Source organism: Podarcis tiliguerta, assembly GCF_965153285.1.
Source record: "Podarcis tiliguerta genome assembly, chromosome: 3".
Classification (NCBI taxonomy): domain Eukaryota; kingdom Metazoa; phylum Chordata; class Lepidosauria; order Squamata; family Lacertidae; genus Podarcis; species Podarcis tiliguerta.
In genome coordinates, this window is record NC_139536.1 from 33,658,325 (window position 1) to 33,676,024 (window position 17,700).

General features: G+C 44.0%; 2 long non-coding RNA genes across 2 annotated transcripts in view; both read left to right on the forward strand.

Annotated features, from left to right (window-relative positions):
- LOC310674852 overlaps positions 1–9,600 on the forward strand; it is a 35,367-nt gene extending 25,767 nt beyond the window's left edge. Inside the window, exons 2-3 of the long non-coding RNA XR_014509798.1 lie at positions 8,674–8,835; positions 8,925–9,600. This is a non-coding gene — a long non-coding RNA (uncharacterized lncRNA). The remainder of the gene's footprint in view (positions 1–8,673; positions 8,836–8,924) is intronic.
- LOC310674847 lies at positions 965–2,069 on the forward strand. Its single transcript, XR_014509791.1, has 2 exons — positions 965–1,010; positions 1,255–2,069. It is a non-coding gene; the product is annotated as an uncharacterized lncRNA (long non-coding RNA).
- Positions 9,601–17,700: the final 8,100 nt, after the last annotated feature.

Genomic DNA, 17,700 nt, shown 5'->3' on the forward strand with positions numbered 1-17,700 from the left:
AGTCACCTCTCTCTCCTCCTAGTGGTAAACCCCCCCAATAATAATGCATTCAGAAAGAAACAATGCGCAAAATCAGCTGCTTCACTTAGCTTATTGTGGGGCCTAACAACTGCCCTTCATCTTGAGCAATGATTCATAGTGGGACCATGTGCAAAGCAGGGCAGGGCCCTGTGTTTTTAAACCTTTGTTTGCTTAGAAGGTATCTTACAGCACTCTTCAAACATGGGTTATCAGAGCAAGGCAGTGGCATTACTGAGGGATTTCCTCCCAAAGCAAATACCATCTTCAGAGAAGGCACTTACCTCAGGACCACAACAGGAAATGAAAGAGTTCATTCCCACCCACCCACTTCCTGCTTTGCCAGATGGGTCTTTGGGCTGAGGCTTGTCTTTCATTTCATTTATTGATTTCATTTATTGGATTTATATACCGTCTTTCATCATAAGATCTCAGGGTGGTTCACAGAATAAAACACAGGATAAAAACCAAGTAAATAATTAAAAACAAAACATGCACAACAATACCCGGCCCCCTTCCCAAAGGCACATGTAAAATGCTGTAGAATACAAATCAGCCAAAGGCCTGGTTGAAGGGAAGCGTTTTCTCCTGGTGCCTAAAGGTGTATAATGAAGGCGCCAGGCAGAGAAGGCCGGTTCTTGTGTTGCCACCTTCCGGACCTCACACGGAGGACGCACATGAAGAAGGGCCTCAAATGATGATCACAGAGTCTGGGATGGTTTATATGGGGAGGGGCGGTCCTTTTATCCTTACAGTGTAAGCCTAATAGTTAGCTATCCCCTCCCCTGTCATTTTAAAAAAAAACCCTCACAAGGTAAATATAAAGATGCTTTTTCAGAAATGGCATTTTCTTAGTTTCATTTCATTTTAACCCCATCTTTTATCCAAGGAGCTCAAGGTTGATGTACACAATTCACCCTCTTCCCATTTTACCCTCACAACAACCCTGGGAGACATTTAGGTCAGTATTGTCTGCACTGACTGGCAGTGTGGTGTAGTGGTTAAGAGCGGTGGACTCGTAATCTGGGGAACTGGGTTCGTGTCTCCGCTCCTCCACATGCAGCTGCTGGGTGACCTTGGGCCAGTCACACTTCTCTGAAGTCTCTCAGCCCCACTCACCTCACAGAGTGTTTGTTGTGGGGGAGGAAGGGAAAGGAGAATGTTAGCAGCTTTGAGACTCCTTAGGGTAGTGATAAAGCGGGATATCAAATCCAAACTCTGCTTCTTCTTCTTCAGCTCCCCAGGGTTTCAGTCAGGAGGCCTTCCTAGCCCCATTTGCAGATGCCAGCAGTTGAACCTGGGGCTTTTTGCATGCAAAACCACGGAGTTACTCCTCTCCTCCCAGTGATTGTTTTTCAGAGAACTCAAGGTTTACTCTTCCGAATACGAACCAATTAAAAACCACCAGCACCAAACATGATTATCTTCCCCACTGGTGATATTGGGTTGTGCAGTAGGAGCCCAAGAAATGTTTGCTAACTTCCTCCCACATGTCAATGTGGCTATTAGCCACAGCCTGTTCACCCGCAAAGAGCAAGTATGCATGCAATTGTTTTCGTCTATTCCTTGGCAGTGGCTCCTTGCATGACCTGCTTGTTTGGCTCAGTCAATAACCATACTAAAACCTGGAGCAGAAAAGGCATTGCTGCTGCTGCTGTTGTTGCTGCTGCCCTTTGTCAGATCCCGCTAGTGAACCATGCTGGGAGCTCCTGCCAGAGGATAATGTGAAAAGAGAGCCCAATGGCGCATGCAGATCTCTTCCGCACAAAGCTCAATATTTCAGGCAGTGGCTTCAAGCTATTAATTGATTGCCGCTGTCTGTTGCTGCTGGGAGCCATTCTAAGCGAGAAGCCTTGGGACAGGCAAAAAGCTCACCGATTAAACTTTTTAAAGAGTTGAAAGATGCTTACTCTACTGCCAGACTTCTCAGCACGCAGAGTCAAGATCACTTAGCAGGGATTGCTCAGAAGAGAAGCTGTGCTCGTCTTTTGTTGCAAAGAATGTCAAGCTTATGCCATAATAAATTTGTTTGTCTTAAAGATGCCACAAAACTCTTGGTTGTTTTTTGTGTGGATTAGTACTTCTTGAGCTCTAATCTGTTGCACAGATATCCTGGCTTTTCTCCAAAGAGCTCAAAGTGGCACCCATGATTCTCTGCACCCCTTTCTCCAGTAACACAGAGAGGTATATTAGGCTGAGCTATACTGATTGGTCCAAGGTCCAGTTGAACAGAGATTTGAACCCGGATCTCCTTGGTCCTAGTTCAGTTCTCTAAGCACTGAACCAGACGGTTCTCTTTAACCACTATGCTTTCATTATCATTTTATATTTCCAATCAGGATGGCTAAAGGGCTGAATTATTTCTACTTTTCTAACACATGTTTCTAACACAGTATTGTCAACAAGTTTTTTGTCAGACTTTATTCCAATGCTATCTGGACATGTTGGGGACTGAGCCCAAGAACTTGAGTATATGCTTTATTGTGGACCTACGAACTTTCGCCCATTGCAATTAAAAGGCCTGGGAGAACAAGAAGGTCTTCAGCTGGAGCCTAAAAGACAGCAACCAAGTACAGTGGTGCCCCGCAAGACGAATGCCTCACAAGACGGAAAACCCGCTAGACGAAAGGGATTTCCGTTTTTCAATGCGCTTCGCAGGACGAATTTCTCTATGGGCTTGCTTCGCAAGACGAAAATGTATTGCGATTCTTGAGATTTTTTTCCGCTCCCCACCCCCTTTTTCTAAGGCGCTAAGCTGCTAATAGCCTTTTAGCAGCTAATCCGCTAATCCCTTAAGCCTTTAATAGCTGCTAATAGCCGCTAAACCGCTAATAGCGCTAATCCGCTAAACCGCTAATAGGGTTGCTTCACAAGACGAAAAAACCGCTAGACGAAGAGACTTGCGGAATGGATTCTTTTCGTCTTGCGAGGCACCACTGTATAGGCAGCAGCCAAATTTCTCTGGGGAGGGCATTGGGTAAATGGGGTGCCACTACTGAAAAGGCCCTGTCCGTAGTAACCATCCACCTCACATCAGTAGGCAGAGGAACTTGGAAAAGGTCCTCCACTGAGGGTCTCAAGGACTAGGTGAGTACATATGGGACAAGGGAATCCTTTTATGCAGCAATGTGAGTTCCTTCTCAAGGCTGGAGATTGCCAAGAGAATTCTGATGAAGATGGAAAGGGAAGTGGAAATTGTCTTTGGTCAGGAATGGAAACTGGTCACGAGAATATGATTTCTATTAGTTCACACCGTTGTTTTCTTCTAAATCTGCAAGTGATATGCAGTTACAGTGGTACCTCGGGTTAAGTACTTAATTCGTTCCGGAGGTCCGTTCTTAACCTGAAACTATTCTTAACCTGAAGCACCACTTTAGCTAATGGGTCCTCCTGCTGCCTCCATGCTGCCGCCGCACAATTTCTGTTCTCATCCTGAAGCAAAGTTCTTAACCCGAGGTACTATTTTTGGGTTAGTGGAGTCTGTAACCTGAAGCGTATGTAACCTGAAGCGTATGTAACCTGAGGTATCACTGTAATAACTTTTTAAACATTATTTTGACATTTCTTTTACACTGAAATGGATGTAGACCATGCAAATTGTTGCATATGTTATGCAGTTGCCATAACACATGCTAAATAGCAGGCAGTGACACAAATAACTTACCATTTGGTGGACCCTGAACTGCAGCAGAAACAGTGCTGCTTGTGATGGACATGGGTTGGAATAGAAACTGTGATGCCATGTTGCATCCCTAATCAGTGTTGCTTCACTTCATACATTACTATTTCTTTTTTTAACAGAACCATCCAAAATCTCTTGGGCAGACCAGTAACATTTCAGTGTGCACATGTAGCAAAGCATGTATTTTCAGTTACAACTATTGAGCAGCTAGCTGCACACACTAGGGGTATTATATGGATACACTATATGGGTTGGATCGTGACTGCATATGTAGGCTGCTTGATCCTTTCTCTCATGTCATGCAAAAACTGCTACATTTCACATTTTATACATTTGTAGTAGCCTTTCTAGACAGAAGTTGGTGCATTCTTCCCAAATGAAAACAAACATTCTGCATCAAGGAAAACCAGATTTGGGGCTGAAAGTAACAGATCGTACACATTTGTTTTTTTTTCTGATGAGAATCAAGGATGAAGTAAACGTGCAATAACCTCCAAGAAACAAAGCTGGACAGGTTCAAAAGTGGCCAGAGGCAAGCCTAATTACACTTCATTTGCATAGATCTTAAAGCCCACACAAGAAGCAAGGCGGCACAGATAATAATACCTTAGCTTAGTCCACACTCACTTACTTTCTCAGGCATTGCCACCTCCATACATACATACCAGCAGTTAGTTAGAAACATTCTGGTTGCACTTCATTGTCCTATTTATATGATTTTTGAATTCATCATTCCTGGCTTTTGCTCTCGTATTTCTCTTCTAAAAGCAAGGCATGGTGTGTGTGTGTGTGTGTGTGTGTGTGTGTGTGTGTGTGGTTTGTTAGTTTTTTCAATACTTTGCCCCAATGAAAAAGAAAGATTGGATGAATGCATATGACAATTTACCAAGTGCAGGTAAAACCTCGTGGCAAGGCAGTCATGATATCGAGCTAACAGGATGTCTTTTCATGGGCTTCGTACACACCATTTTTGCTTCCCCCAAGGAACCCTGGGAATTGTAGTTTACCCCCACAGAGCCACAATTCCCATCACCCTTAAGCTACAGTTCCCAGGATTCTTTGGGGGAAGTCACATGGCGTGTCCACCATCCTAAAGTCTGAACTTTGGGCTCCTTGAGCACCAGCCTTGCCTTTGGGAAATCAGAAAGAATCCATGCCTCACTGAAGGAGGCTCCCACATTTTCTGCAAATTTGTTCTCACACTGCCTAGGGATGCTCTCACACCCTCCGCCCAAGCTACTTACATCCCAATGGCGCTGGCCGCAAGTGGGTAATGTGAAGGCAACGTCTGCCAAGGACATTGGGTAACAGAGCAGAAAGTTTCCAGCCAAGTGGCACAGTTTAAGTAGATCAGCTACAGGCAGTGCTATCCCAACTGTGTTGCCTCTGGCTGACCCATTCCTCTTCCTATTACTTAATTTTGTTTTGCCCCTGTTGCAGGCTAGGTACTGTACAAACAGGGACAACATGGTCCCTGCTCAGCTGGTTTGCAGACTTGCACAACCTGACTCAAGTTGCAGCCTTTCCTGTATTCAGTTACATCTAATGGTTGGACACAGCCTCTGGACCAACCCTGCAGCCTGAAAGCGCCCAGAGACCTCTTATAACCAGAGGTGCCATCAGAACAGGACCTTGGGACAGACGTCCAGGGCTCCTCCTAGCAGAAGGGGAAGGAATGCACATTAGCATCTATACAGCCCATCTCTGCCCCCCCCCCCCAATTCCCTTAGTATCTAGTCTCTGAAATCACCTAACCACAGCACTGCTTACACCTGGCAAAACAAATTTCCAGGAGCCATAAACTTCCAGCTCCAAGCTTCTATGACAACTTCCTACACCTGCAACTTTTGAAAATTCATTCTGTATTAATTTAGAATTTTTAGTTGGGCATCAAAGGTGAGTTTATTTTCTTTTGTTTTGTTTTTACAAAAAACAACAACATTTTTTTCTGATTCCTAGTTGACAGGAGAAAATTTGACACATAGACCCAGGGGACTGTTGCCAGTAAACAAAACTTATCTCTTCTGGCAAATTATATTGATTAATAGCTGAGAAATCCATTTACAAAGGCACCTGGAGAGAGGAGACTGTAGGATTTAATACAACGAAGCCCGTTGTAAGGTAGCAGCAAAATGAAAAGGATCCTTAAAATCAGCATACTCCACTTGTGCTTTAGACAGAAGTGCCATGTTTCTTGGTATCGTAGCTCAATATTTCCATCTTTTGCACTCGAAAATTCTTCTGTAGCTATTATGTATTATTTATATTTACTCATTGCCTCATGATATAGATTCCTTGGGTGGCATGCAGTAGCCAAGACTGCACCTCCTTCCCATGAATGTAAAGGGAAAGTTAGTATGAGGCTAGGGAACCAATGGCTCCAGTTGTTGTTGGACTCCAATTCCCATCAGCCCCAGCCAGCCTGGCCAATGGTCAGCCATTAAGGGAGTTGTAGTCCAACCATATCTGGAAGGCCACATCCCTGCATTGGCACTATAGAGCCAACTCTACAAGTGAAGTTGGTACATTTCCCCCCAGGTGTTGAGTGGATGGCTGGCCTGTGACTGGCGCATCCCAGCTCTTAAAACCCAGGCAGTCTCCCAGCTTTCCTGCTTCTAAACCTGGCCCTATGGAGCAATCTGGGGAGATCAGAAAAGCTGGACCTCAGGTGCCTCAGATGCCTTCAATCCCATTCCTACACCTGTACAGTTACTTGGATTTGTAATACACAGGTATATGCACTTGTTCTCATGCTCTGCAATTTGGTTCTCAAGTTACATAGGTGCTCTCACTCATTCTGGCTGCGGTCGAAGTGTTTCAGATTTATGCTGCCGCTGGCGAGACTCTAGCCAGGCCCACAGGTTATAGATTTGCCTAGAATCTCACCATTCATCTTGCAAATGTCATGTAAACTGGAAATGCAAGGTGCCAACTCCAACTGTCTACTGCACTGGATGTATGAAACCATCACAGCAAAATGTCTGTATTAAGTTCTTAGAAAGTTAGAAAGGAAAACCCACCTATTGAATCTGTGACAGCACAAAGATTCTTTGTCTGACTTCTACCCATCCTGCAAGGAGGAATCTGCTATCGCATCCACAAGCAAAAGGGCTTTCAAACTGGTGGGCTCACATTGACTTATTATTATTTAATAATTTCTATTAAATTTTCTGTTTTACATTTTAGAATATTCATTTAAACAACCTTAAAATATCAATGACATCCCTTCTTCTCTTTCCATGGTTCATTTTGCACAACATAGATCCTTACATAAACTAAATCATTCAGTATTCCATTATTACATCCATCAAAACTTATTTACACTGTTGAATTTATCTTAATGCTACCAATGTTTTCAAGTGTACACAATCCCCCCCCAATATATTCAATAAACATTTTCCAATCTTCTTTAAACGTATGTTCGTCTTGTTCTCTTATTCTATATGTTAGTGACCCAAATTGACTTAAAGTGGGTTGAACCAGTGGTAACCACACCATTGTATTCTTATTTGTTTGAGGTTATTTCTCCGCTTCTTAAGTGAGGGAGTGGCAAAAAGCACTAGAGAAGATGGCCAGATACAAATGTAGGCAGGGCTCCTGAACCTTACATAGTTGTGTAGGAGAGGGGATTTTTAACTTCTTTCACACCTCCGTGACAAGTTGCACCTGCCTGAAAACTCTATTCTATTCAACTTTGAAAGTTACAGTTCAGGACTTTGCCAGGAATGGCGTCAGCACTTGGTATTTTTGGGTACCAGCTAGTGCTCCAGCACTCTGGCAGGGGCTTGGACTTCCAAAACAATCTAGCTGCCATGTTAAGACCCCATAATGCCACAGAGGAATGCTGTGTCATGGCAGCGCTGTGAGAGATTAAAATGGTGGCTACATCCACCTACCCTGTACTGCTCAGAGCCACCGCAGGCACCACTGATGCCACAAGGTGAGCCCACACGGGCCCGCACCACATCTCACCTTCTACAAAGGCAAGGCCAGCTCAGTCGCTGCGTTGCTACTGGGGGAAACGGAGGTACGTGACAGGAGAAGTACTCTTCCACCAACCCACCTTTCAGTCCATCCTGAACAAAATAGACAACCATCACACTTCATCCTCTGCTGCCAATTAGCTACCAGTCTAGGCTCCAGATGCTGGCTTTGCCCTATACAGCTTGGGACCAGAGGCCTGAAAGATTGCTACAAACCCAATTGGTCAAAGCACTGTGCAGATGAGGGCCTCCTGGAGTTACCATCTTATCAGGAGGTATGTTTCACACAACATAGGGACCAGGTCTTTAGTGTTATGGCACCTCCTCCTTAGAACCCCCTTTCCTTGAATATTAAGACAGGCACCATATCTGCTGTCTTTTCAGCACCCACTGAAGACCTTCTTTCAACAAGATTTTAAGGCTGAGATCTTTCCCAGTCTACATCTGTCCTTCTCCTTCTCCTTCTCCTTTTCCTTCTCCTTCTCCTTCTCCTTCTAGTAATTGTTTTACCACTTGTCTTTTCCCATCCTGGGCTCTTTTGGGAGAAAGGGTGGGATATATCTTTAATTAATAAATAATACCCAGAAGCTTGTGGGAAGCTGAACAAACCCTAAAAAAAGAGAGAAGAGGACAGGAGGCAGCTTCCATCACCACCTCCACCACCAACACACCTTCCTCTGGAATTAAAAAGCTGGTGAACACCTGCTTGGCTGGCCCTGCGCTGGAGTTAACCCACCCCAGGCACAAATTGGCCAGGCTGGTTCAGAGAGGCATAATTTAGATCGCTCCATGTCTGTGGGTGAGGCTTTCTGTTTTATGGAACGTATACACCTCCCTCCTCTCCCCCTGCTGTCTCCATGCAATTTTCAACCCCGCTATGCCACTTTCATGGACTGAAAGCACACACACACAGACACACGGTGCTCTCTTTTTGCTCCTTTAACAGAAACAGGCCTTTTATTTCCTTTCTCCCCACCTCTTTTTCTGCAGGAGCTGCTTGACAATGCGAAGTCTGAGGCCTTCGCGAGGCTACAGAAACCTGTTCTCAGCCATAAGGTTGTCTGCTGCTCCCTCACGCTGCACTGGCAATTTTCAAAGCTGTCTATTATCAGCACGTTAATAACCTTTCATAATGTTTAATTACTTGGAAAGGTAATCAGTCCTGGGGTAATTATTTAAGAGGCATGCCCACTTTGTTCGCTCCTGGCAAAGACTTCTGTTCTCTTTCTCCCATTCTTCAGATAAATGCGGCATGACTGACGGTGCTTCGCGGCGGCATCTAGTTGTGTACGAAGCAGGCTCAGGGAATTTCTGGCTGTAACCCTTCCCCTAAATGGCCTCCCCACTCCCACAAGCCTCCTCAAATCTACAAGCCAGCTTAACCGTAACGTCTGCACATCTTAGCTCCTGCGGTACCGGGTTTCCGAAAAGCAGACCAAGCCAATTTTCTTTCAGTCTGGTTCTGGCCTTGTTCCTCACAAACCAAGACACCTTCCGCTGGTCCTGATCCTTCCACAGAGCCCAGCAGTTTCCATGAGGTGGTTAGACATCAACTAATGCTAAACCCAGACTTGGAGCTAAACATTCAAAATGGGGGGTGGATGCCTGCAAACATCAGGAGTCATTAATCAAACTTTATATTATATAGCACTTTTAAATGCTATATAGCTACTTTGCAAGCCTTAGCTCACCCACAAGCAATAAAAAATTTAAACTACCCATAATTGGATAAGCCATTGTTATTTGTATTTTTAACAGACTGGAAACTCAGGATATGTTTGTTTATTTATTTGCTTACTATTTTTTTAAATCCTGCTTGTTAGAAAATTATTTTTCCCCTAAGGGGCGGGGGGAGAAAAGTCCTACAATCAAGAAAAGGAGATGGGGATGAGACTGTAGCTACATACATACCATGCATTTAAATACATACATACCAGTGTGGTGTAGTGGTTAAGAGCGGTAGTCTTGCAATCTGGGGAACCGGGTTTGAGTCTCCGCTCCTCCACATGCAGCTGCTGGGTGACCTTGGGCCAGTCACACTTCTCTGAAGTCTCTCAGCCCCACTCACCTCACAGAGTGTTTGTTGTGGGGGAGGAAGGGAAAGGAGAATGTTAGCCGCTTTGAGACTCCCTCGGGTAGTGATAAAGCGGGATATCAAATCCAAACTCCTCCTCCTCCTCTTCTTCTTCTTCTTCTTCTTCTTCTTCTTCTTCTTCTTCTTCTTCTTCTTCTTCCATGCATTTAAAGCACATAACTTGACCCAAAGAAGCCAGGGAACTGTAGTTTGACACACTACAGTTCCCAAGCTTCTTTCGGGGAAATAATGTGCTTAAATGTATAGTGTGCACACAGCCAGAGAAAGAGGGAGAGGTCATGCCATCAGGCATACAAAAAATATGACATACAAGCTATGGGGAGTGGAAGAAAAAGTTAGAGTGGCATCAGTTCTGAGAAACAGCTGAGGTACAGTGGGAGGCCAGGCTTTCTGTGCTGATGGCCTTCCTTGAATAGCAGGTGGAGGCCCTTGTTCATTTGGCCAATGGATGGGGCCAGAGTCCTTTCCCCTTTGGCTCCACAATCCCAGGGTTAATGGTGGTTGCAGCAGGGTCTTTTTGTGGAGGGGAAGGGGAATCTCCCTGCAGCTGCAACCCGGTCTGCTGATGGAGGGGGAGAAGATTGGTTTTTCCCTTCCTACGATGATCTTTCTCGGAGGGAGTGGGTGCCCTTCAGATGTTTTGGACTACCATTCCCATCAGGCCCAATAGAAATTGTAGTCCAAAACATCTGAAGATTTAGAAACGTGTTGATTAGAATATTTGTGTGAGATTGTATGGGAAAAATACAGAATAACAGATACAATCTTGCTTAAAATTTATATAGGAAGCGCAGTGGAAGTCAATCAATGAAATTTTATTATTGAGATATTTGTAGAATAAATTTGGAAGAAATTCTTCTAACTTTTCTTCTTCTTCTCTTTATTTTTTTCTTTTTCTTTCTTCATTTCTTTCTTTTTTCTCTTTTGTTCTTTTTATATATGTGTGCTTATCTGAAATATGTATATATGTATGTATTTGCAATATTTTGCTTATATTTTGTAATAATTATGTTAAATAAATTAAATTTAAAAAATACAATAGTCTATTAAATATTAAAAGCTAAAAAAAAAACACCACAAAAACATCTGGTGCATACCAGGCTGGCCAAATCTGCTGCATTGTCTTAATTTTATTTCCTCGGTAGAGCTAAACCAAAAATTTGGAGAGTTCACTTAACAACAGATCTCGGGGGAAGAGCTGAATTCACAGTCAAAAGCATCATAACTTGCCAACACAGAAGCAGCATTTAAATGAATACAGGTATTGTGAAGCATAATCCATACTGCTTATCTTTGGCTTACTCTGGGTTTTGTGGGACAATTCTTTGCAGTCCTACCTGTAGCTGTTTTTCACTTTTGAGGACAAGGTTGCCGTTGTTATTAAGGTGTTGTCTCCACGAAGGAAAGTCATTTCTTGGGAGCGATGAAATGCGGGGGTGTAGATAACTCAGTCATGAGAATGAACTTGTTTGCTGTGTTTTCTTTCTACCAGTTGTTTCACATCTGCAAGGATTTCTGTGATCCTAGAAAATATATTTCCTCGCACAAATGTGTCCAGTTGCTGCTTATGATGGTGCCAGGTTGCTTATGATGATGTCAGGGGATCTCTGAAGTAATTGCCTTTGTAATTTTTCTTACTGCCCTGTAATTGAATTAAACACTGGAATTGCTACTGTTCAAAGAGCAAATTTGGCTGCTGTTTTGGTTGCCAATTTAGTGCTTAATCTGCTGCTCCCAATGAGTCCATCAAGATACACTACCTATGAATACTGAGTATGAATCTGTGTTGCAGATTAAAGTTTCCCACTGCTATCAGCAAATGACTCTCACCTATTCTATGCAAGAAAAAACTGGTATAGAAGTATAAGGCAGAGAATACACACACACACACAAACCCCAGACAATAAATATATAAAACAGACAATACTCATAATTTATAGATTTATATAACTATTACGTGACTTTATACAACTGTTTATAAAAACTTGGAAAAGGTTAGGAAAACATTTCTTTCCTATTCCTGTGTGCTTAACGTGTTCCACACAGCTATAATGATTTAGAGTTTTAAGAATTCCTTTTCAATATTATAACAGTAAAAATAACCGCTCCTTCACACATATCCAGTTACAAAGCTTGGATCAAAGTTGATAAATAGCTGAACAATGAGCAAGAAGTGTGATGCTACTGCAAAGAATGCTAATGCAATCTTAGATGTATTAACAGTAGCATAGCAACCAAATTATGAGAAGTGCTGGTTCTGTTTTGTGCTAGCCTTGGGAGTGTAGTGTCCAGCTCTGGGCACCACATTTTAAGAAGGACATTGAAAAACTGGACAAGGTCCAAGGATGACGAGGCATCTGGAATCCAAGTCCTAATAGAAATTGATAGGAGCAGCTGGGCATGCTTAATGCAGAGAAGATAAGATTAAAGAGAGATGTGTTAGCCTTCTTCAAATATCTAAAGTCTAAGCTCATGCCAAAGATGCCAAGACCTCATTGCTTCTGCAGGCAGGACAAGAATTACCAGACGGAAGTGGCAAGAGAGTGGATTTCCGCTAAACATCAGGACAAACTTCCTAATGCTAAAAGCTGTTTCACAGTGGAGCAGATCGCCCCTGGAGGTGATGCACTTTTCTTCATGACAGGCTTCGAAGCAGAAGCTGAATAGCCATCTGACATGGTTGCCATGGCTCCTCTTTTTTCCAGGACACATCCTCTTTTGCAGGGGTAAAATTTGAGACAAATTGCATTTATTTGCTTTGAATGGCTGTCATAGCGCCCTCTTTCTTGCTCTTCAAAACATGGCACCCCTAATGGTTGCTATGGTTACACCCTACATTAGGGGGCTGGACTAGATAATTCCCCAAGATTTCTGGGAAGTTCCAATTCTAAAATTATATGATCCTATGATTTCTTGGTCTGAGCACCATACTATATATGGTAGTGACCACACCACACATTCTTCACATGATTTGCTGTAGTAATATTTACAAGGAGGAGAACACAGACCAACTTGCATTTCATGATCTCTGACTGTCCTCAACTATCTATTTTTTGCAAGGAAAATCGTGTTTCTTATTGAATAGGTATAAATATTCCTACGTATTCAGTGCAAAAAAATAATCTTGTGTAGTGCTTCCTATCTCATCTTTCCTTCTTTACACTCACTGGAAAAGGTGCTAATATTCTCTGCTATTAAAAAAACATAAAATCTGGATTCAGGATCTGCTACACTGTGATCCTGAACACTCTGCTTTCTCATCCCCTCAAAATCACACACAATACACTGACATCTTGGGGTACTTCAGGATCTCCCCTCCCTCTCTTCCCCATTATTATTATTATTATTATTATTATTATTATTATTATTATTTTACACACTGCATGTAACTCATTAGAAAAGTGCATGAACAGAATTGCAGAAGTTGAGAGTTGCATGCAATTCCGGGGGGGGGGGGGGAACCACCTGTGGACAGAGAACACACAATTATTTCAGCCAGCAAGACACTAAAAACTGACAAGAGTGATGATGTAGACACAGGCCAAGACAGGTAGATGACAAACTGAAATCCCAGTCCTGTCGACTCCACAAAGTCTGAAGGGATCTGAAAAGGAACCTCAAATTTAGTCAAGAAAAGCCTGTATAAGCAAAATTCCCAAGCCTGCCCATAGATTTCCAGCCAACCTCTGCTGTAAAACAGCTGGATCAAGTTGCTTTGGGGAAAGGAAACGACAACCTTTCCCCAAAGCAACTTGATCCAGGCCTTTTCATGGCTTGCAAAGGATGCCAATGTGCTGTCAATAAATGAAGTAAGCAGTTTTGCTCCACCTTCTTACTAGTTCCCACCATTCCGATTGGTTCATTACAGATTTGTTACATTTTTATTCCAACTTTCCAGAAGAAGAAGAAGAAGAAGAAGAAATGCCCAAGGCCACTAACAACCAAAAAAAGACACATTAGAAAATAACCAATCCACATAACATAGTCAGCAGCGACATAATAAAGCCAAGTAACCGTGTAAGGGAAAAGAAGCCAAAATAGAGTCAGGAGGAGGAGGAGGAGTTTAAGAGGAAGCTCAGCATGCAACCTTTGCTCCATCTGCAGATAATGCAGGCTCTTCTTGTTTTCTCCCTGTAATCCAGGAATGGCGAACATGTGGCCCTCCAGATCTTGTTGGACTCTTGCTCCCACCATCCCTGACCACTGACCATGCTGGCTGGGACTGATGGGAGTTGGAGTTCAACAGCATCTGGAGGACCACAGCTTATCTGCCCTTCCCAATACAATAGGCCGCTGCAGACCAGATATCTAGGGCCATTAAAGATTGGGTTGCTGCTGAGTTTCTGTTTGTCGGCTTCCCAGAGACACTTGGCTATCCTCTGTGGGATACAGGGCTCCACAAGCCTTAGAATCATAGAATCATAGAGTTGGAAGAGACCACAAGGGCCATCGAGTCCAACCCCCTGCCAAGCAGGAAACACCATCAGAGCACTCCTGACATATGGTTGTCAAGCCTCTGCTTAAAGACCTCCAAAGAAGGAGACTCCACCACACTCCTTGGCAGCAAATTCCACTGTCAAACAGCTCTTACTGTCAGGAAGTTCTTCCTAATGTTTAAGTGGAATCTTCTTTCTTGTAGTTTGGATCCATTGCTCCGTGTCCGCTTCTCTGGAGCAGCAGAAAGCAACCTTTCTCCCTCCTCTATGTGACATCCTTTTATATATTTGAACATGGCTATCATATGACCCCTTAACCTCCTCTTCTCCAGGCTAAACATGCCCAGCTCCCTTAGCCGTTCCTTTGTTCTGCTCCTGCAGGGCTTGCCTTATGTCCAAGTCAAACTTGGGGCTCATCTACACGTTTGCTGCTGAATTTGAACAAACATCAGTCCACAGAAAGCCTAACAGGTGTTTGTTCCTGTTCAGTGGCAAAAAATGGGTTTTCCCAGGGAAGGCAGTGCAACAAAAGAAAAACTCAGACCTGTGCCTGGAAATCATGAGGCAAATGCAGGTGTGGACGAGCCCTTAGTCACGCACACAACGCGTTCCGTTTTTACAGTCCTCCACCAGGAAACAAAAATAAGATGTTTATCAATTCCCAGGGCTGGTCCACCCACCATACAAGCGGAGTTCAACTTGGCACATCAGCAGTTGTGCGGAATTTTCACCCAGATCCCGGCTTCAGTTTGCTCCGTGGCTCTGAACGTTCGAGTCTACAGTATATAGAACAACAACAACCCACTGCCATTTCGTTTGCCTACTTGAGCAATCTGCAGCATGTGTGTGTGCATGTGTGTTTATTAGAAGTCGTCAATTTGCAAAATAGCCCTGGAGGGGGTGAGGATCACACTTTTTAAAGCGTAATGTTCACCCCATGGAAATGTAGGGACTTGCCTGTGAACGGGAACTGGCTGTCTTTGCTCTTCTTTTTGAGCTGCTGCCAGAGCCCTTGGAAAACAACATCGCTGGGTTCCTTGATATTCATGTGCAGAAGATAACCTGCACTTACATATCCAGTTTTCTCGTGCGAGTTATTCCACCTAGAAATTCACTGAGCAGCATCAGAAAGAACCTTATAGTCCCCTCTCTCCTTTGATTGGCAGTAGCTTTCCACACCCCCAGGTGGAAGGGGGGGCAGGCATTCCTAAACCCCCTACCTGAAAGAGTTCATTTTTAACTGAAGATACCTGCATGTAAAGCACCTGTTCTGTTTTGGAGCTATATATGGACCATCCCATATCCTGCACCTGGGGTTAGTCCACTAGATGCATCCCTCCTATGAATTCTGGATTCATTGGGACCATGGTAGGATTAAACTTCCCTTCCTTATCCCTTCTGGCCTTGATGCTGCTCAACCCTTGATGCTGCTCAACTCCAAGGCTACTACAGTGGTACCTTGGGTTACAGACGCTTCAGGTTACAGACTCCACTAACCCAGAAATAGTACCTCCGGTTAAGATCTTTACCTCAGGATGAGAATAGAAATCGCACGACGGCGATGCAGGTCAGCGGGAGGCCCCATTAGCTAAAATGGTACCTCAGGTTAAGAACAGTTTCAGGTTAAGAATGTTCCTCCAGAACGAATTAAGTACTTAACCTGAAGTACCACTGTATTTAGTAACATAACTAAAGTGTTTGCTGCAACTGCAGTCACACAGTTAACATCAAGTTATTTACTGGCTGCATGAACTATAACTTCGATCTCACCTGATGTCCGCGCGTTTACTGAAAATATGAAGGCAAGACTGGGGGAGCAGGATCATGTCTACAGTCCCTGTCCCCAACCTCTGGGTATCTCTGGCTTCTGCAACCTGCACACAGAGCCAGCACCTTGACTTAGAGGTCCATTCTGTCCCGATGCCCCCCACGCACCCACAGCAGAGCACTCTGGTGAGGATGGGTGAACAGGAGCCCCTTGTTATCAGCTTGCAAATTGCAAGCACATTGCAAAGGGAAGCACCAGCTGAGGCTACAGCTGCCCCCCAACATCTTTCCCCCAGAAGGCCACTGGGATCTGACACACTTGGGGACCACAGTCATTGTGGGGAAATGAAGATGAGTGGTCGCTGTGGCCTTGGCCGGCACGTTATTTCACTGTGCCTGTCAACCATTTGAATACAAATATTGGGGGTGGGAGGGGGAAACAGAGCAAAAGGATGCTGGTGACTGCTATCAGCCTTGCTGGGCTCTCTTGGGCCCCAGCATTTGCCTGGCCACACCAGGCGACAACAGAGGGAACCTTCAACAAATAACCGACAGTTCCGAGGGCCTTTTGGCGGTTCCCTCCCTGAGAGAAGTGAAGCTACAGGGAACCAGGCAGAGGGCCTTCTTGGTACTGGCGCCCACCCTGTGGAACACCCTCCCATCAGATGTCAAGGAAATAAACAACTATCTGACTTTTAGAAGACATCTGAAGGCAGCCATGTTTAGGGAAGTTTTTCATTTTTGATGTTTTAGCATGTTTTGAATATTTGAATATTCCCCAGAGTGGATGGGGAAACCCAGCCAGATGGATGGGGTATGGATGGATGGATGGATGGGTGGATGGATGGATGTCTATAACAACAACAACAACAACACTGATGTGCTTTACCCTCTCAGGTAATAGCAGCTCTGTTGGTGGGATTTGCCCTCAGCCCAGGGCCCATTATACGGTCCTGATCCAGACTCACTACCTCTGAAGCTTTTTGTGTGTGTGTGTAATGCAAAAGACAATGATGCTGGGAGATCACTCATTATATTCAGTTTGGGCCTGATTCAATATTCCACGAGAGCCTTAACCGTACACATTTCAGTCTAGCAAGGCCGCTAGCTGTCCAAGCATTTGTTCAACCACTTTCCCCCCATAAAAAAGTTCCCTTTAAAAAAAAACCAATAACCCTACCACGAATCTGTGTGTGATGGAGAGATGGGATTCTCTGCATGCCTGGTACATGATATACACTCAGATAAGGACTGAACAAATTCTCTTGTCAGAGTCTTTCTCTTTATCGCCCTTGCTTTCTGTTTCCTTGTGGTTGTTCTCCCTCAGCATCCGAGAGTGAAGTTTGCTGCACAGCAAAGAAGATGTTGATGTACCAATGTGTGTGTGCTTTAAAATCCCACACTATGAATATACCCTGTTTCTCTGCGTGTGTCTGTGCTTATTTGATGGACTTTAGATGTTAGTTAGTTAGTTAGTTAGTTAGTTAGTTAGTTAGTTAGTTGCATTTATATCCCACCTTTTTTTCTCCAAGTGGCTCAATGTGGTGTACATGGTTCTCCCCCATCTCATTTCATCCTCAAATGAGGATTAGGTTAGGCTGAGAGGCATTGACTGATGCACTGAGATTCATGGCAGAGTGGGGATTTGAACCCTAGAGCCCCAGGTCCTAGTCTGACACTCTAACCACTACACCACACTCAAAATCCACCAGACACATT